Source organism: Dermacentor variabilis, unplaced genomic scaffold (genome assembly GCF_050947875.1).
Source record: "Dermacentor variabilis isolate Ectoservices unplaced genomic scaffold, ASM5094787v1 scaffold_17, whole genome shotgun sequence".
Taxonomy (NCBI): domain Eukaryota; kingdom Metazoa; phylum Arthropoda; class Arachnida; order Ixodida; family Ixodidae; genus Dermacentor; species Dermacentor variabilis.
Genome location: NW_027460335.1, coordinates 6,768,601 through 6,789,242, shown reverse-complemented (window position 1 = coordinate 6,789,242; position 20,642 = coordinate 6,768,601). Strand labels below are relative to the sequence as shown.

At 47.9% G+C, this 20,642-nt stretch overlaps 1 long non-coding RNA gene across 1 annotated transcript in view; it reads right to left on the bottom strand.

The window, feature by feature from the left end:
• LOC142568154 (uncharacterized) overlaps nucleotides 1-19,914 on the bottom strand; it is a 72,494-nt gene extending 52,580 nt beyond the window's left edge. The window contains exons 1-3 of the long non-coding RNA XR_012825373.1: nucleotides 19,761-19,914; nucleotides 15,718-15,816; nucleotides 1,685-1,783 (exon numbers count right to left, since the gene is read on the bottom strand). This is a non-coding gene — a long non-coding RNA (uncharacterized LOC142568154). The remainder of the gene's footprint in view (nucleotides 1-1,684; nucleotides 1,784-15,717; nucleotides 15,817-19,760) is intronic.
• Nucleotides 19,915-20,642: the final 728 nt, after the last annotated feature.

The window sequence follows — 20,642 nt, the reverse complement described above, 5'->3', positions numbered from 1 at the left end:
TCCTCTAAAATGCGCACCGAAGCGCATATTTGACGATTCAAAACCAGGGCATCGCATTTTCTACTACCCGAAACCTACAGGTGCGGCATAGAGGGCTCTGTTGACCGGCGTTTCCTCAGCGCCACCTAGGCAGCTCAGGCCATAAAGAAAATACTGCATTTGGCACACGTGATGTATTTTACGGGTATAATGTGATGATTGCGGACTGTGCAATGCGCCAGCAACGTTTGAACAAATGATGGGTACGGTACTGCATGACTTAAAATTGAAGACCTGCCTTTGGTTCCTGGACGACGCTGTCACCCTTTCCTCTAATTTCTCCCAACACTTAGAACATTTAGAAAAAGTTCTCACGCGTCTAGCCATGGCTGGTCTCCGGCTGAATAGTAAGAAGTGTGGATTTGCAAACAGAATCATCAATGTATTGGGAGACGTCACCGGTAAGCATGGCATTCAGCCGGATCCCGATAAGGTAGCCGCTGTATTGCAATTTACTCAACCAACGACACTGAAAGGCTTTCGCAGCATTCTGAGCTTACCGCTTACCGTCCCACTTCCGCCGCTTTGTCTGTTACTTCGCTTCCATCGCAGGTCCTCTTCACAATCTTCTGACCTCGGGTGCCTCCGTCGTTTGGCTGGACAAATGTGAATCACTTTCCAGAGCCTCAAGTGATGTCTCATCCCATGGCCCGTGCTCCATCATTTCGATGTAACAGCCTGCACTATCGTACGCATTGGCGCAAGTGGGCATACAATCGGCGCGGTCCTGTTTCAGCGGAATCACGCGTGCGCCGAGCACGTTGTGGCTTATGCGAGCCGTGCTCTTTTTCATGCCGAGCGAAACTATAACACCACGGAACAGGAATAAACAGGCAAATGTTAATTAATTAATGACAACGACCAACGCGGGAGCAATGCCACGAGCAGGTTCGCGCGGTGGCGCCGAGGGGCGCCAACGAGCCAGCTGTGAAAGAAGACAACGATGCTGGAGCCATCGTGATAACGGTAGTTTTGGGTTAACACACGGACACAATCCTGATGAAGCAGCCCTTAACAGCTTCGCTGTAAAAAATGTTTGGTGAAAAAAAAAGCCTTATTGTGTATAAAAAATTTGTAGACAACTTGAGGTACTCTCGATGCCCAACAGGGACGTAGTACGTTTGCATGATATATCTTTAGGAAGAGCAGGAAGGTTAACTGCACACGAGTGTCCGGACTGCTGCTCAGAATCATTTTCCAGATAAAAAAAGAAGATTGCCAAACATTTAGTACATACTGACAGCTGCAGTCTGTGTATTAGTGCATATCAAATGTTCAAGATTTTCATACTTGGCATTCAATATGCGAAGGATAACCAGCAAATGCGTTGCGAAAAGGAGAACTTGTAGCGCCAGTAAAGAAAGACAAGAATGTAAATACGACAAGGACCTTATCTTCTTTCTAGGACACTCTGAAAGAACTATAGAACACTGCAACTTACTAAAATCTTAGTAAATATTTGTTAACCTTTGTCAATTTAATTCATTTTTATTTGTTTATTTATTTACAGTCAAGGCCAATGGCATTAAAGAGGGGAGGAAAAAATACTATTACAAATAGAACAACAAGATACGATGAGTTATAAGAATGATTTCGAACAGACAAGTACTTAAACGATGGTATTTAGTTCAAAACAATCACTTACTGCAGTCGCACTGACAGTAGCCGCCGTTAGCACCAATGAAACAGCTCAGCAATTCATGGTCAGTACAGTTCGATAGATTCGTGGGACAGACGAGGCCCACTGCAATCAGAGTTGAAAGCAAACATTATAAATTAAAATTAAATATCCAGCTTCATGGCATGGGCATATTTTTCAACTCTGCCTAAAGTTAGCTGGGACACCCTGTATATATTACCACGCGCTAGTAACGCTGAAAGCGGAGGACGAAGATGTTTGTGTGGTAGCTGCTACACAAAAAAAAAAAGAACAGTAAACTACGAATAGTACAGATCAGTGATCTTACAAGAAGCAAGAGGTTCATATTATGCTTTCACTGAGAACCATGGCCATTCCCACCTCGTGGGTACGTGCCAAAAATTGAAGGAAGAAGGTGAACAGTAAACGTTCGCTTGGAACTGACTGCTTGCCTTTTCCTCCCGCGACAAAATGGTGGACATGCTGGGTACGCATGTGCCCTATGCTTGCTTGTGCTGAACTAGGAACTACCGACGCCAGTAGCTCGGCGACGGCATAAATCCATCGAAGCAGTCGTCACCTACAAGGTGTTCCACCATGATAGAGTCCCCTGGCAAGCCGTCAGTTCCAAGCGAACGGTTGTTGTTGTTGTTCCGTGGCACATACCTACAGTTGCAGATTGGCCTAGAATAGGGTGGTTAAATTAGGTGTATAAAAAAACAAGGGAGTTAGCACCTTGAACACTGGTGTTTAAAAAGTAAATGTTTTGTATGTGGAGAAAAAAAATAGTAATCAGAAGAAAACCGGGTATAAAAAGGATTTTAAAAATAATAAAAATTTTATAAAAGACAATAAATAAAAGAAAGCTATGGTGGGGAGGGAGAACGATCAGTCTAACATGGTAATCGATTGGTTTCAGTGAGGTAATTTTGGATTGCCAAGCAAACATTTCTGTGGCTGAACCCAATAATGGAGGCTCCAAAATATAGGATCAGAGGAGGAGGAGGAAAGAACTTTATGGTGTGCCCTGCGAGTTGGTGGGGAGGGCCAAAGGCCCCGCCTAGGTGACGGCCAGGAGTTCTTAGGTCCTGGCGGCATCCTCGGCCCGCTGGACGGCCCATAGTTGATCTTCGAGGGCGGGGCTGAGCAGCGCGGCTTCCCAGCGCGTGCGAAGGCTGCTGCTAGAGGCCACGTTTTCTTTATTGTTATGTATCCCTCGGCATTCCCATAATATATGCTCCAGAGTGGCTCTGGATTCACATGTTTTGCATTTGTCCGTAGGATATACATCCGGATATATGATGTGCGAGAGCGCAGGATTCGGATACGTCCTAGTTTGTAACTGCCGCCATGCGACAGACTGCTTTTTTGTCAATTTTGCGTGAGGTCGCGGGAACATGCGCCTCTCTAACCTATAATGTTTCGTGATGTCATTATATGTGGTCATTCTGTCCTCCCACTCCCACTCATTTACTGCACCGTCACGTCCGGAGGGTGTCGGGGCGTCACTTGCGACTGCGGCTCGGTCCGTAAGCTCTCGAGCCGCGTCGTGTGCCGCCTCGTTGTTGCCGTCCTCCGCGAGGGTGTGAGCTGGTGTCCAGGTGATGTATATCTTTCTTTTGTAATTTTGGCCTCCTGCAAGAAGAATTCGTAGTGCCTCCGGGGAGATTCGGCCGTTGGCAAAGTTTCTTATTGCCGTCTGAGAGTCGCTGACTATCACGGTTGCGTTAGTCTGAGCTGCTGCGAGCGCTATGGCTGCTTCTTCAGCTATCTCGTTACTTGTGGTGCGTATCGTCGCGCACGTCTTACACCGCTTCTCCCTATCGATTACGGCTGCCGTAATCCCCCGTCTGCGACTGTATCGATCCGCGTCTACGAACACTGCGTGCTTGTCGCTGCCGAATTTCTTCTGTATTTGCTTCGCTATGTTCTTTCTTCTGTCCTTATTGTGTTCTGGGTGCATGTTCTTTGGTAAGGGAGGTATTACCAATCTTTCCTTCGTATCTCTCGGAATGTCCACCTTGACACCATGCTGTGTGTGGCAACCTATGTCTAATCTCTCTAGGATGTGTCTGCCTCTGTAGTCTTAGAGAGGCGTTCATATTGTGCCGTACATTGTGCTTCAATGAGCTCCTCTATAGCGTTGTGTAGGCCTAATTGCAGCAACTTGTCCGTGCTGGTGCTGATCGGTAGTCCTATGGGGCACTGATAAATTTCGGCCAATATTGCGAAGCGGGATTTCGAGTAGCCGTTTTCTTATAGAAAAACGCCTGCAAGGCAACAAGAAATGGTCTATTGTATCCGATTCGCCACAGAATGAGCGTAATGGTGAGGGGACCAGACCGGATCTGTGGAGACAAAGGGCGCTAAGAATCTATGGATCTGGACAGGCCGCCATTGGTATCTGAAACTGGCAACGCTTGGCGCTTGAACGCTATCTAGTGAGGCGAGTCTAGCAGTGCTATTGGAGGAAGTAGCGGGCATTAAAAAGGACATAATAGGGCTCCGTGAGGCTAGGAGGACAAATGAAGCATATACAGTGCTAAAAAGCGGGCACGTGGTGTGCTACCGGAGTTTAGCGGAGAGACCAGAACTAGGAGTCGCATTCCTGATTAATAAGGATATAGCTAGTAACATACGGGAATTGTATATCATTAACGAGATGGTGGCAGGTCTTGTGAAACTTAATATGAGGTAGATTGAAGGTCGAACAGGTCTACGTGCCTACATCCAGTCATTATGACCAGCAAGTCGAAAGCTTCTATGAAAACGTGGAATCGGCGATGGGTAAAGTCAAAACAAAATACACTACACTTCTGGGTGACTTCAATGCCATTGTAGGCAAGGAGTAGTCTGGAGACGAGTCAGTAGGCGAATATGGCATAGGCTCTGGGAATAGCTGGCGAGAATTATTAGTTGACACTGCAGAGCATAAAAATATGCGGATAATGAATACCTTCTTCCGCAAGCGGGATAATCGAAAGTGGACGTAGAGAGGCCCAAACGGCGAGACTAGAAATGAAATACACCTCATACTCTGCGCTAACCCAGACATCATACAAGATATGGAGTGCTCGGCAAGGTACGCTACAGTGACCATATGATGGTAAGATCTCGAATTAGCCTCGTCTTGAGGAGGGAACGGAAGAAACTGGCACATAAGAAGGCGATCAATGAGTTACCCGCAAGAGGGAAAATAGAGGAATTCCGGATGAAGCTGCTGAACAGATATTCGGCTTTAACTCAGGAAGAGGCCGTTAGCCTTGAATCAATGGACGACAATCTTACGGGCATCGTTAAGGAGTGTACAATAGAAGTCGGCGGTAACTTCGTTAGACAGGATACCAGTAAGCTATCGCAGGATACGAAATATCTGCTTAAGAAACGCTAATGTATGACAGCCTCTAACCCTACAGATAGATTATAACTGGCAGAACTTTCCAAGTTAATCAACAAGCGTAATACAGCTTACAAAAGGAAGTATAACATGGATAAAATTGAACATGCTCTCAAGAAAGGAGGCAGTTTAAAAGCAGTGAAGGCGAAACTAGGAACAGGCAAGAATCAGATGTATGCGTTAGGAGACAAAGCCGGCAATGTCATTACTAATATGGATGAGATAGTTCAAGTGGCTGAAGACTTTATAGAGATTTATACAGCACCAGTGGCACCCACGACGATAATGGAAGAGAGAATAGTTTGGAGGAATTCGACATCCCACAAGTAACACCGGAAGAAGGAACGAAAGCCTTGGGAGCAATGTAAAGGGGGAAGACAGCTGGGGAGGATAAGGCAACAGCAGATTTGTTGAAAGATGGTGGGCAGATTGTTCTAGAAAAACTGGCCACCCTGTATACGCAATGCCTCATGACCTAGAGTGTACCGGAATGTTGGAAGAACGCCAACATCATCCTAATCCATAAGAAAGGGAACGCCAAAGACTTGAAATATTATAGACCTATCAGTTTACTGTCCGTTGCCTACAAAGTATTTACTAAGGTGCCCGCAAATAGAATCAGGGACACCTTAAGCTTCTGTCAGCCAAAGGACCAGGCAGGATTCCGTAAAGGCTACTCTACAATAGACCATATTCACACTATCACTCAGGTGATAGAGAAATGTGCGGAATATAACCAACCCTTATATATAGCTTTCATTGATTACTAGAAAGCGCTTGATTCAGTCGAAACCTCAGCAGTCATGCAGGAATTACGAAGTCAGGGTGTAGACGAGCCGTATGTAAAAAATACTTAGAGATATCTATAGCATCTCCACAGTCACCGTAGTCTTCCATAAAGAGAGCAACGAAATCCCAATAACGAAGGGCGTCAGGCAGGGAGATATGATCTCTCCAATGCTATTCACGACGTGTTTACAGAAGGTATTCAGAGACTTGGAGTGGGAAGAGTTGGGGATAAAAGTTGAAGGAGAATAGCTTTGCAACTTGCGATTCACTGATGATATTGCCTTGCTTAGTAACTCAGCAGACCAACTGCAATGCATGCTCATTGACCTGGAGAGGCAAAGCAGAAGAGTAGGTCTAAAAATTAATGTTTAAGTCTCAGATGAGAACAGCAGTTTACGATAGGTAGAGAGGCACTGGAAGTGGTAAGGGAATACATCTACTTAGGGCAGGTATTGACCACGGATCCGGATCATGAGACTGAAATAATCAGAAGAATAACAATGGGCTGGGGTGCGTTTGACAGGCATGCTCCGATCATGAACAACAGGTTGCCATTACCCCTGAAGCGGAAAATATATAACAGCTGTGTCTTACCAGTAGTCGCCTGCGGGGCATTAACCTGGAGGCTTAGTAAAAGGGTTCTACTTAAATTGTGAACGACGCAACGAGCTATCGAAACAAGCATGTTGGGTGAATAAAGGGAAAATGAGACATCCACCCGTTCGTAGCAATTGCTACAAAGAAAACCCATACGGGTTCCTCGAAAGAAAAGCCTCATAGTTGAAGAAAAATTCGTCCTGGTCCGGGACTCGAACCCGGGACCACCCCCTTTCCGGGGCAGCCGCTCTACCATCTGAGCTAACCAGGCGGCTAGCAGATGGCAGGGCGAAGTCGAATTTGTCGACAACACGAAGCAAAGGCAAGAGTTTGACGTAGTAGTTCTGCGGAAACCCGCAAGGTGGAGAGAAGCAATGAATAAAGGGAAAATGAGACATCCACCCGTTCGTAGCAATTGCTACAAAGGAAATCCATACGGGTTCCTCGAAAGAAATGCCTCATAGTTGAAGAAAAATTCGTCCTGGTCCGGGACTCGAACCCGGGACCATGTCTCATTTTCCCTTTATTCATTGCTTCTCTCCACCTTGCGGGTTTCCACAGAACTACTACGTCAAACTCTTGCCTTTGCTTCGTGTTGTCGATAAATTCGACTTCGCCCTTCCATCTGCTAGCCGCCTGGTTAGCTCAGATGGTAGAGCGGCTGCCCCGGAAAGGCGGTGGTCCCGGGTTCGAGTCCCGGACCAGGACGAATTTTTCTTCAACTATGAGGCTTTTCTTTCGAGGAACCCGTATGGGTTTTCTTTGTAGCAATTGCTACGAACGGGTGGATGTCTCATTTTCCCTTTATTCATTGCTTCTCTCCACCTTGCGGGTTTCCGCAGAACTACTACGTCAAGCATGTTGGGTTTAACGTTAAGGGATAAGAAAAGAGCAGATTTGGTAAGGGAACAAATGCCAGTTAATGACATCTTAGTTGAAATCAAGAAAAAGAAATGGGGGGGAGGGGCATGCACAGGACATGTAATGAGAAGGGAAGATAACCGATGGTCGTTAAGGGTTGCGGACTGGTTTCCAAGGGAAGGGAAGCGTAGCAGGCGGCGGCAGAAAGTTAGGTGGGCGAATGAGATTAAGAAGTTTGCAGGGACGACATCGCCACAATTAGTACATGACCGGGGTAGTTGGAGAAGGATGGGAGAGGCCTTTGCCCTGCAGTGGGCGTAACCAGGCTGATAATATATATATATATATATATATATATATATATATATATATATATATATACAGAGAGAGAGAGAGCAGATCGTGTGCGGTTTGCCCCCCTCGCCCCTGCTGGAGATATAGCTGGTACGCGACTGTCCAGAAGTTGGCATTTATTTGTTCCACGGGGCTACGCAATCTGTATTTGGCTGCTCCAAACTGCTACAAAAATTGCTACATATCTCAATTTGTAATTCGCACCACTGTGAACCTTTTTGATGCCAACTATTGAAGCTAGGTATGAACCGCGGGAAATGTGCCGCTCTACCATGCCGCTCCTCTATCATTCGTGATGGGAAATAAACATTATTATTATTATTATTATTATTATTATTATTATGATTATTATTATTATTATTATTATTATTATTATTATTACCATGACGAAAAAGATCCCTTAAGTTTCTCCGATAGTGAGCGGAATTGAACTGACGCCACACGTGTTCCTCAAGGAAAGAGAGAGAGAGAGAAAAAAAAGCAAGGATAGGAAATGCAGGGAGGTCAACCAGAAGAGCATCCGGTTTGCTACCCTACACTGGGGGTGGGGGAAGGGGGAATAGAAAGAGGAAAAGGGTAGAAAGTGAGCACTGAGTGCGTGTGGGCGGGACACTATGCACAGGGACACTATAAACGGTCTCGTAAGCCGCTGCACTTCAAGTATTGCACTAATGCACGATTCACTTTTCGTGCCACTGACGAGTGTGGCCACGGTCCGAGTATCTTTGACTCGTTGAACGGTCCTAAGCCCAGTCGGTGTAAAGTTTCCCGCAGAGAGAGGCGTTGTACTTCCAAGCGGGGGTAGGTACGCAATAAGTGCTCGATGGTCTCCTGGCACCCGCAAGAATCGCACATCGGGCTCTCGGCCATGCCCAAACGATAAGAGTATGACTTCTTGAACGCTACTCCCAGCCAGAAGCAGTACAGCAAGGTTCCTTCACCGCGGGAAAGGCTAGATGGCAGTTGTAGCCGTAGCGTGTGGTCCAGTTTATATAATCGGCAATTGCAGGCACTTGAACTCCAGAGATCTTGCGACTTTTTGCGTGCATGTAGGCGAAGTTACCTGGCAGCGTCCGACCTCGCCAAAGGTATTGAACACGTTTGGGTATCTTCATGGGCAGACCGGGCAGCCTTGTCAGCTAAGTTGTTGCCGACGATGCCACAGTGAGCAGGAATCCATTGAAATATGATGGTGTGCCCTCTTTCCAGAGCATGGGGGTGCGCTTCCCTGATGTCAGATGTCATCTGCTCGTAAGTTCTGTGACGTAATGCAGACTTGATGCTGTGAAGGGCTGCCTTAGAGTTACAAAATACGACCCATTTCTCTGTTGGCTCTTCGCTGACATACATCATAGCGGCATGGAGAGCTGCAAGCTCTGCCGATGCAGATCTAGTCGTATGCGACAATTTGAATTTAACTGTAACCTTCTTGGCTGGAACGACGAATGCGGCAGTTGAGCTGGTACGGCAGGTCGAACCATCGGTATATATATGTATGTGGTCCTGATACGTCTGGTGCAGTAATAGGAGCGTAAGTTGCTTCAGAGCCGGCGATAGATGATCGGACTTTTTTGTAATTCCAGGAATAGCAAAATTCACTTGAGGCTGTCGTAGGCACCACAGGGGAGAGGAAGGCTTCGTCGCCGGGGTAAAATATGACGGTATGCACTCTTTATGAGCGTTAATCACTCTTGAAAAGGTCGCTTGAGGTCTCTCGGCTGGTAGGGGGGGCCAAATGATGGTCGGGGATCCTTGACAGATGGCGAATGTGCGCTCTGAGAGAGTCGACAGCTACGTGTGTCTGGATCACATGGTGCACAGCAATGGCAATTGTTGCGGCTGTTGACGTGCACCGAGGCAGCCCTAAACACGTGCGTAGGGCTTGACCTTGTATGCTCTCCAAAGTGCGAAAGTTCGTCTTGCATGCATTTGACAACACTGGTATACTGTAACCTAGGAGCCCGAGAAACAGTACCCTGTAGAGCTGCTTCATAGAACTGACTGGTGTACCCCAGTTTTTCCCGCAGAGAAATTTAAAGACCTGAGCAATGGCAACTAATTTCTTCTTTAGATAGACGCAGCGTGGGCTCCACGAGAGGTTGCGGTCAATGATTAGACCCAGAAAGCGATGTGTCTTAGCATAGGATAAAGCTTGACCGTTGATTGAAACAGGATACGATGTCATTTGTTTGCGCGTAAAGCCAAACAATGCGCACTTTTCAGTAGACACGCTGAGGCCTTGTTCTCGGAGATAAGACGCCGTCACGGTTGCCGCCCGCTGAAGCCGGGCTCATACCTCAGGGCGAGTCACCGCAGAAGCCCAGATGCAAATGTCATGGGCGTATATTGACACGTGAACTGACTGCGGTAGGTACTCCGCTAGTCCTACCAAGACGAGGTTGAACAGAATGGGGCTCAACACCCCACCCTGCGGCACACTACAGCAGGTTTAGTGTTCCGAAGTTGGGCCGTCTTCAGTGTGTAAGAAAAAGCACCTCTCACTCAAATAGTCCCGAATCCATTGATACATCCGGCCACCAACTCCAACAGCCTCAAGCGCTTGAGGCTTTTTTGATTTTGGACATAGGTTACGACGTCAATGACGTTGTCAATGGATGATCGACCTCGACGAAAGCCTGTCATGGCGTCCGGATAGATGTTGAATCGCTCTACGTACCATTCCAAGCGAGCGAAAATCATTCTTTCCATCACTTTACCGACGCAGCTCGAAAGCGCAATCGGACGATATGATGAAAGCTCACGCGGAGATTTTCCAGGTTTCAGAATGGGGATCAAGCGGCTCGTTTTCCGTTGTCTAGGAATGGCGCCGTTCTGCCAAGACTCACTGTAGTAGCTGAGCAGCTCATCCCGTGCGTCATGTCCAAGGTGGCATAGGGCAGCATACGTGATGCCATCAGGTCCTGGTGACGAAGAACGCCTGCAGGTCGCCAACGCAGCATCGAGCTCTTCGGGTGAAAAGAGCACGTTCATTTCTGGTACACGTGCCTCAGGGATGTCATTCAATGCTACGTCAGCAATGATGGCCACGGACCCAGCAAACCGTGCACAGAACTCTTCAACCACTTGAAGTTCCGAGCGGAGTTGGTAGAGGGCCAGAGCAGCAAAGGGCTTCCTTTGATGCGGAGATGAGCGAAGGCCCCTAACCGTTCGCAATATGTGCGAGAGCGATTTTCGGGGATCAAGTGACTGACAGAAAGTTTTCCATCGCTTGTCTTCCAATTTATCCATACGACGCTGGACTTTCTTCTGTATGCGTCGTGAAGCCCTCAGATCCAAGACGCACTTCGTACGCCGATACCTCCTCTCCGCCTGTCGGCGTGCCGCACGCAGCCTCTCCAGTTCCATATCCAAGTCTGTTCGCCTTGCTGACCTTGTGAGCGAGCAGATGGGTGTTTTCAATGCCTCTGCGATTGCATTTTCGATAGTGTGTGGAAGGCCTTCCCGACATGCGTCATCCATATCCTTCTTAAACTTTGTCCAACTGTACGCAAGACAGTAGAGGAACGTTGCTCAACTCCTCTAATCTTTATTTATGTTGGAATATGGTCGCTTCCATGCGTTTCAATGTCCGTAAACCAGTGGATGCTCGGGGCAAAGGGCCGTGACACCAAAGTTAAGTCCAAGCAGCTGCTATAGGTCGTGCCTCGCAAAAACGTATGGCTGCCGTCATTCACACAGCACAAATCATGGTCGGCAGCAAAGGAGGCGAGACTCCTGCCTTTGGAATTAATTTCAGTGCTTCCCCATAGCTGGTGATGCGCGTTGAAGTCACCTGTGATAATCCAGGGGCCATTGTTCGTCAGCAATATTTTCTTGAGTCGTTCGCCGTCAAAATGACCCGCTGGGGATATGTAGGCTCCAATTATTGTGAATGACACATCCTCCTTTTGGATATTCAGGCAGACATATTGGTTGTCGTCATGATGCTCTACCGCATTAGCGACATATGTAAAGTCCGTGCGGATGTAGATTATTACTTTCGTGCTCACACCGCATGTGGACGAGACGAAAGATTCGTAACCGGACAGTCTGAGTGGAGTTGGTGTATTTGGTTCGCAAATGGCCAGTATGGGAAAGCCATTTGTAAAAATGAATTGGCGAAAGTCTGCTATACGGGTCCTTAGACACCTAGCATTGCACTGAAAGATCGAGGCACTTTTAACTTCAGTGCGGAAGGGGACTATTGGTCGAGCCATGATGCTTAAACCATGCTAGCAAGCACTGGATTTAGTGCATCCAGTATTTACAGAGCACTTGGAGCTGCTCGGGTTTGCAGCTTGTTCAGTATGATGCGCATTGTATTAATTAGCGAGTGGAGCATATTAGCCACCTGCTTGTCTTGGTCGCATAAATGACTGACAGTAGACGTCGGGGGTTGTCCACAAAATTTTGCTGTGATTTGGTCGGTGGATGCTGTCGTTTCGGCAGAGCCGGCCAAGATTCTGCCGATGTGGTCTTCTCAGTGGCCTTGTTCCTCGAGGTCCTTTCCACAGAGTCTGGCCTGGGTGGCAGAGGAGCCGGTGGTGTTGTAGGAAGTGGCATGCGCGTCGCGGAGACAACACCCTTCCTTGAGGAGCGCCGGCGACGGGAACGTCGCTTCCTGATTTTATCGGCGGCTTCGCGATGAGATGAATGATCTCTCGCCATCTCTTTCAAGATAGCCATCTCCTTCTTAATATGCGGGCATTTCTTCGATGAAGCTTCGTGTGACCCTCCGCAGTTTGAACACTTCAGTGCAGTCGCGCCACATTTATCTGCAGCGTGTGGCTCGGCGCAACGGGGGCATGCTGCCTGATTTTCACAGAAGCTGCTCACGTGCCCCAGTTTCATGCATTTTCGGCACTGAAGAGGTTTCACAATGAAAGGCCGCACTGCATGTCTGAAGTGTCCCACCTTAACATGCGAGAGTTTATATTTACCCTTGAATGCAATCTTCCCGCAGCGTGAACTGCCTAGCCGCTTAACATCAACAATGACCTCATCATTGGCTGGCTTGATAAGAATCGGCACGTCGTTATTAAAGATGGTGACGTCTACGTCGTAGATAACGCCGGTGACTACGTCAGATCCCAGAGGGATGTAAGAGCGCACTGAATGCCATAGATGTCCGTCACGCTGCGTAGAGTGGTCAGAGCAGGTACATGCTGGACATCAACCGCCAGTAGATTTTTTCGGGTGTTGACTCGAATGTCTGATATTTCATTTGGCACAAGGGCTTCCAGTGACATCGACACAGATTGCCTGTTGAGTAGCTTCATGTTGACGGTGGGAAGCAGGGGCACAAATATGATAGTATTGGCGTCCGGCCGCTGCATGTGTCTTACTGTTTGCGTGCTTGACGATGAGGACGTCCTGGTGTTTCCTCTCTTCGCTTTGCGGCTCTGCACCAGCTGGAAGTCGTCATCGGAAGTGTCCTCACTGCTGAGAGAGTAAACATGGGTGTCCTCGCTGCCGCTGTCGCTCTGCTGACCGATCCGCTTCCTGGAGCCGGCCGCCGCTGACGCCGCCGTCGCCGGCAGACGTGCGGGGTCGTCCACTTCCATCACGACCGAGCAGGGAGCGAGGACCAGCGGATGAACTTAGATTTTCACAGGAATAAACTGGAGCTAGAAAGAACAGCGCTGTATCAAAAGACACTTCGTCGTCGTCCTTCCTCAAGGAAAGCAATCCCACAATTTAGTAGGCTACCCTCAATGCAATAGGCATGCGCCGCTCTTCAATTAACTTCCCACCAACTTAGGTCACTGGGTATGTGCCACTACCCTCTAAAGAAAGTGCACACCCTTTGGATCTTATCTTGTCCCCAAACAATGATCGCCATCTGTCTTCCCAAGATTTCCTTTCTTTAACACTGCGAGCCCGGTACTTGCTAGTCACGAAGGGCTTGCGCGTTATGAACTTGCCACAGCATTCTCGACAGGAAAGTAACCAGCGCCAAGTTTTCGAGAGAGGAAACGCAAGCAAGACAGGTGACGAGTTTAGTTTGGGGACAACATAAGCCCCAAAGGGTGCAAATTTTTTTTAGAGTGTAAGTGTACGACAAGTGAGGGAAGAAATCTCAGGGGGGGGGGGCGGAAGGTTCGCAAGCACCGACGCGCTACGCTTCTCGTCTCGGATGCCACGCGCGGACCTTACGGTAGCACCACAAGGTGGCGCAGCGCATCAAGAATGTAGCGCAACAAAGGATCCCGGTGGCTGCATGGCACCTACTGAAAGTTCGCACGCTCCGTTGCGCTATGCCTTTTGGAAGCCACACGCAGGCTTCGCGGCGGCGGCGCTAGATGGCACAGAGTGTTGTTAGAAAAGCGCGAAAGAGGAATTCGGCTGCAGTGCGCTCCTAATACAGAAATTACTTCGACAGTGGCAATACGTTGTGTTATTAGATTGATCCAATGCGGATCGACTCAATGGTAACTGTATAATCGTCGGCAGTCATTCTGAGATGGAGCCCGCAGAATTTTTTAGCCCTACCATGCCGCGATTTAAAACAAAGGTGAATTGTAGTTTCCCGATTAGCACGGCTACCAATACGGATGGAGGTACAGTGAACAGATTGTGCCTACTACAGAATTTGAACCACGACAAAAGAAAGCCGCTTTTGTCTTTATCAAAGCGCCACAGAATCTAAAGAAAAATAGGCAAACACGCTATCGGGCTTTGTAAAAAAATTCACTGACGATTACGATACTCCCTAACGAGAAATTCGAGCGAAACTTTATACGTGTTTTCATTTCGCGAAATATTGGTTGGCGCGGACAGTCTTTCTCGTGCAAACGGCGAAAAGTGTGGCGCGGCTGTCTCGCTAAATTGGATATCGCGAGAACCAGCGCGCGGGTGACGCGTGGGCGCGGTTCACTACAGCCTCCGCCGACAGAACTCCCAGGCGAGGCGCGCTACTCTGGCGCCATCTCGTAGCCATCGTCGCCCGTACTAAGTTTTTCTTCTCACCATTTCGCCATACCTTCCTCCTCCACTTTACGCTCATGGTTCCGCTGCACCCACCTCCTCCGCTTTCCTCCTCACGTCTCTCATCCACCGCTGCGCTCCGCATTGGCTTTCATCGTTCGCTGTGCTCGTCTGCTCGGTTACGCCGACGCCCACACTCGCCGCAAGAACGAGCGCCTAAAGCCGAGACCACGCGTACGCTTGCGGACGCGCGTTAAGCTCGAGTCCGCGCGCCTAGCGCCTGCCGCGCCTCGCGAGTAATGGCGGTTTGCATCCACAAAGACGCGCGACAGCGCGCGCTCACTGGGCTGACTCACAGACGCCTTGGTAGGCACCGCTTCGTACTTTGTTATCGACAGTGTTTCAAAATGCTTTAATTTATATAAACGTAATTGTAATATTTTTATAGCTGTTAGAGCAGCGTAAAAAGAAAAGAAGAACCACTTTCTTGCATGATATAAATCTGCTTCACCGAGAGTTGAACGTTTCGCGCCGTAGCTGCGTAGCTAGGCGCGCCGACGCGAGTCAACCGAAGCGCTCGATAACAGAGCGGAGCTGTTCCCCGAGATCACGCCGCGTTTCGACGCGTACGAGCCATGCCGCACCGTCTGCGCATGCGTGGGCGCGTAAAAGCGAGCTTGCGCGCGTCCGCAAGCGTACGTGTGGTCTGGGCCTAAGAGCTGCCCCCTAAAATAAATCTTGTCTATTAATTGTTCTACAGTAGAAAACAAAATGAAAGTCAGGCCATTTGGTCATCCCAGCCGGGGCCAGTCCGGATTTGGGACGTTTACTCGAAAGTCCGGACTGTGTCGATGAATTCGGGACGGTTGACAACCTTAGTCACAACGCTGGTGCTGCTGCGTGATTAATATGCCTGATAATTCTATGGTGCTGTGAATAAAATAAGACAATTAGTCCAGGATTGTAAAGATAGTGCCACCTTATCCGATGGTATAACTACATTGGTGCTGATCATTTAGTGACAACAATCTAAAGCGACGAAATCATGACCCTGCCAATGCAGTACACGTAATATAATGTGACGTTACGACGATAACGAAGAGGATATACTTGCTCGCATTCTGGGTAGCCAGTAGCAACAGAAGGCCCAGAGTTATGTAGATCCCCGTCTTCAGAAGCCCAGGAACCACGGACTCTGTTCTTTCAGCGCGTGCTGCATAATTAATGAGCCGCTTACGCATTGGTACAAACAACTTGGAGTAAATTATAAAACATTCGCAGGCTAATTATGAAATGCTCAGGAGCTTCTAATTTCAGTTTGTAAGTTTCTGTTATAGTCTTTCTGAATAGCCCCTGAGTGATACCGGCAGGTATGCGTAAAGAATGCTTGTTCTCGCGGCTCGGCGTCTCTAGAAAAATGACCTCTGTGCAACTGTGGCCAAAGGAGAACAATTTTAAATTTCTTTGAAGCATCGACTCACATTTGAGTCAGTCTGTTTCTGTCTATTTATGATCTACTTAGCGACACTAGCTGCAGTGGCGTAGCTAGAAATTTCGTTCGGGGGGTGCTCACCTTGGAGCTCGGCCTCCTCACAGAATTTGTCGAGGAGTAAAATACATGAATAATAACTGAATTAACACTGCCAAAGAGGGTGCAAACGAATTTTTGGACGCTACGCACTGTCAAGACAAAATATGTGCTTTTGCATAAAATAATAAATTCCTATGTCCCAAAAATTGTGCCAGAAATAACGGATATCAATGCTTCCATGTTTTTGTCTGTTTAATAAGAAAGAAAATATCACACCAACCTTAGAACCATATCAGTGCGAAACCAGCAAAGCAGTGCGTACCGCTGATATGATAAATGTAGAGGCCGTGAAATGAACAAGTTCAGGAAAAATGTTTTAATGAAACTTTGTCATTCAAGAACCTTGTTGACATTTTTGTACATATGCAGCGGCAGGGAAAGATCTCAGCGACGTTGTCCTTCGTTCCAATGTACTGCGCAGGAGCAGCTGTCACCGGTAGTGTATTGTAATTGCACCGAAACTGTAGTCGCAGCCGAGATCACATACAAAAAGCAACAGTTCTGCAATATATACAGTAGAAATGCCAAGTATAATGGAATGCACAAATGAGAAGATAAAGCTTGATAAAAAGCAAAAAAGTGTCTCTACAAACAAAATTCACAGCATGTATCCAGAAAACCTCGCAACAACATATTTAAATATACGTATAAGTATCCCATAAATCTACGCATCTATGCAAAAGTCACTGTATACAGGGTGCTTGAGCTAACTTTAGCCAGAGATAAAAAGTGTGCCGATGCACTCTAAGACGACGCATGTTGCTTGTTGTTGCAGTGCATGTTGCTCACTTTTTATGTAGTGTGTCACGCTATGTTTTGTATTTTGCTTAATTACATTTGTAGTCAAGATTAATAAACCAATTTCTGGAGTAACGAAGCTAGGAAAGAAATTCTGATTAGAAAATTGCAGAGAGGTATGCAAAACGTCCGAGTAAACAGTTTTTGTCTTTCTATATATCTGTTAAGTATTAGTGTATTCCAGGTTACTGATGATGCCGGCGAAATGCAAAACACCAAGTGACATGCCCGCTTGCGCTTCGTGATTGAACTACTTCCGAAGGTTCCGCGCACAAACAGCCATAGGCGCGCTGCCGCTTGAGAGGCGACAGGGCGCAATTGCAGATTCACAAATCACAGAACATCCGGCGTGGTTGCTCCGTGGCTATGGTGTTCGGCTGCTGAGCACGACGTCGCGGGATCGAATCCCGGCCATGGCGGCCGCATTTCGATGGGGGCGAAATGCGAAAACCCCAGCGTACTTAGATTTAGGTGCATGTTAAAGAACCCCGGGTGGTCGAAATTTCCGTAGTCCTCCACTACGGCGTACCTCATAATCAGAAAGTGGTTTTGGCCCGTAAAACCCCATAATTTTAGATCACAAAATCCTAAAGCCCGCCCACCCTCCCTCCACTCCTTTGATGCATCGCGCGCGACGGAAGGCGGCGCGCTTCCTCCCCGCTTTCCTCCGTTGCGCACACGATACTGACCCACCATCGTCGGCTCACCCCCTGCGCTTTCACTCGCACATACAGCACGCGGCGCGCGCTGACGATGTTATCGCCCTTGGACTTCATACGGAACATGACGGCGACGACAGGTATTCGCCTTGAATGTCTATATAATTGAATAACTTGATAAGAACATCCGGCAACTGAAGGGTTCCGTGGCCCATTACTTTTCGCAAAAGTAGCAACAAAATCGAACTTCCACCATGCGACAATACGCTGCGCCGCTACAATGTCTTTTTCGGTGTGCGTGCGTGCGTGCGTGCGTGTGTGTGTGTGTGTGTGTGTGTGTGTGTGTGTGTGTGTGTGTGTGTGTGTGTGTGTGTGTGTGTGTGTGTGTGTGTGTGTGTGTGTGTGTGTGTGTGTGTGTGTGTGTGTGTGTGTGTGTGTGTGTGTGTGTGTGTGTGTGTGTGTGTGTGTGTGTGTGTGTGTGTGTGTGTGTGTGTGTGTGCATCGAAATGAAGAAATGCAAAGGAAAGTATGTTGGCCACAACTGAATGCCCACTTGGGGCACCTAATGTAGCTACCCAAGGAATATCGAAGAAAACGTGAGACACCTGGTCCACAGAGAACCATGCGCATGTTGCTCGTTATCCTACACTGGCGAGATAAATGGCTATCCGTAGACGTTGCGCTAACATCGAAATGATAGTGATGCCCTCAAGCGAACGCGTTGCGAACGCGTTCGCTCTGCGAGCTGCCGCGACGTGCCCGCTCGCCATCAAAGCGCCCTTGAAACTTTGTGCTCGGATGGGGATCTTTGCGTTATGTGACTCCAGGTGCATGGGCATCGCCACGAAATCCAGCCCGAGTTCACAATCTTCGCGCCGGAATGCCTTTTCGAGCGTGAGAAATGATTTCCGGCGCTGAGGGTTGTTTAATGGGCGGTGTTTCAGAGCACGAAAAAATTACGGAAGGGTAGGGGTGGGGGGCTGAAGCGCCATAACCCCGCCCCTGGCTACGCCCCTGACTAGCTGTAACTACTTTTTGAGAAAATTAATGAAATAATAAATGTCCGAAGGTCGGTATCGAACTCCGGCATCCCAGCACAGAAGCTCGATCCTTTATTATTTTTTTCCCTCTTAGCTCTGATTATAAGACAACCACAAACTCATGCCTGAAAATGCGCAATAAGCTCGTGCAAGCCCCTACTTGAGACGCATGCTGCGCCAAGCGCCTGGCATAGCAACTATTCTCGGCCGCGGTGGGTTAGCGGCGATGATGTTGCTCTACTACACACGAAGTCGTGGTATCAAATCCCGGGCGCGGAGGCCGCGTTACGATAGGGCCGACATGCAAAAAAAAAAAAAAACGCTCGTTTACCGCGCACTGGGGGCACGTTAAATATTCCCTGGTAGTTAATCTAGTCTCTCCCACTACGGCGTGCCTCATAATCAAATCGCGTTTTCTGCACGCAAAACGCCGTAATTCAATTCATAGCAACTATTTACCTCCAGAAACCTGAGCCTGCGCTTCTTCTAGACGAAATGAAAAAAAGAGAAGAAGTTAGTGACGCTTTCTTCCCCGAAATTATGCTCTGATCATTGAAGGCTCATTTCGGTTATAATCTTAATAAGACCATTTGTGAAAACCACCTGCTTCTTGGCCAATCTCCCGTAGTGCATATGAGACATTCTCTGGCATTACCAAGACATTTTCTGCGCGTCTCTCATTGTGCTGTTTCGCTGTCGCGTGTCTCTGCAAGGTCAAGCATGTCGTGCCATCCAATAGAACACGTTTCAATGCAAACTAAAGGTACTGCTCTCTCTGCAAGGTCCACCATGGCGGCTGAGGGGAACATTCGTCACTAAGTTTAAAGGATTTGTATTGTGCATTCCATCGCTTTGTAAAGACATTACGCCAACGTTGATACTGAATTTTTTATAATTACGGTACCACTCTAGCTCTAATGGTAGTGTTAGGCTGCCAAGTAGTAGTTGTAACAAGGACAGCGTGCTTTAAGAAAGACGACATATTCTCTGAATTTCTCTAGAGACTTTCTCTGTGACTGTAAATAAAGCTTTTTGAACATTTAAAAGGACGATAGTACATTTGGCTTACCCATAATATTCACATAGATTGCAGGAAAGGGATGCAAGGTGCAGTTCCACGTCAACTTAAGAGAGCGTGGCTAGAACCCCGTTGACGCTTACTGCCCTCTCTGTTGCGTCACGGTGAATGCAACGCCAGCTGCGTGTGCTAATGCCACTGTCGGCAGGCTTGCTGAAAGAATGGGGAGGAAAACGTTCGCAGACTGTGCACAAAAGCAAGAAACAGGCTTTCCCGGGACTGAGCTATTAACGCATGTGTTGTGCGTGTGAAAGCAAGCCTAGGTGAATGCGTAGTCAAATGGGAAACGAAAGAGCTATGAGGAATTGAATTCTGGGTTTTTGCACGGCAAATCCGCAATTTGAGTATGAGGCATGCCCTTGGGGAGGGGGGAGGGAATCCAGATTAATTCTGGCCAGCAGGGCGATCTTTAACATGCCCCAAAGCACGGGACACGGGCATTTTTTGCCTAGCCCCCATCTTGATGCGGCCGCCACGGGCGGGAATCGATCCCGCGACCTCATTCTTCGCAGCGCAACACCATTGCCGCTAAGCCACCGCGACGGGTAGCGCTATGGGGGAGAAAGCGAAGATGCAGCTAACTAGGTGGAAGGGTTTTTTTGGGAATATATAATTTCCTAAACAGACACAATGCGAAAAGGAAAAGAAAACATTGAATCCAGTTAGAAGAGGCTACGAAAAGATGACATTTGAGACAAAGTGTTGACTAAAGAAGAAAAAGGTTGGCAGTATCAAGGCGTATAGTGCGTTCAACTGTTGTTTGTTTCAGCTCTCATTGGCCTAAACCAGAGTTCACTGGAAGAAAGAAAACATGCACACGCTTTTAGGAATGATAAAACACTACTTTCAGCCATCTCGCCGTGAACGTAATGC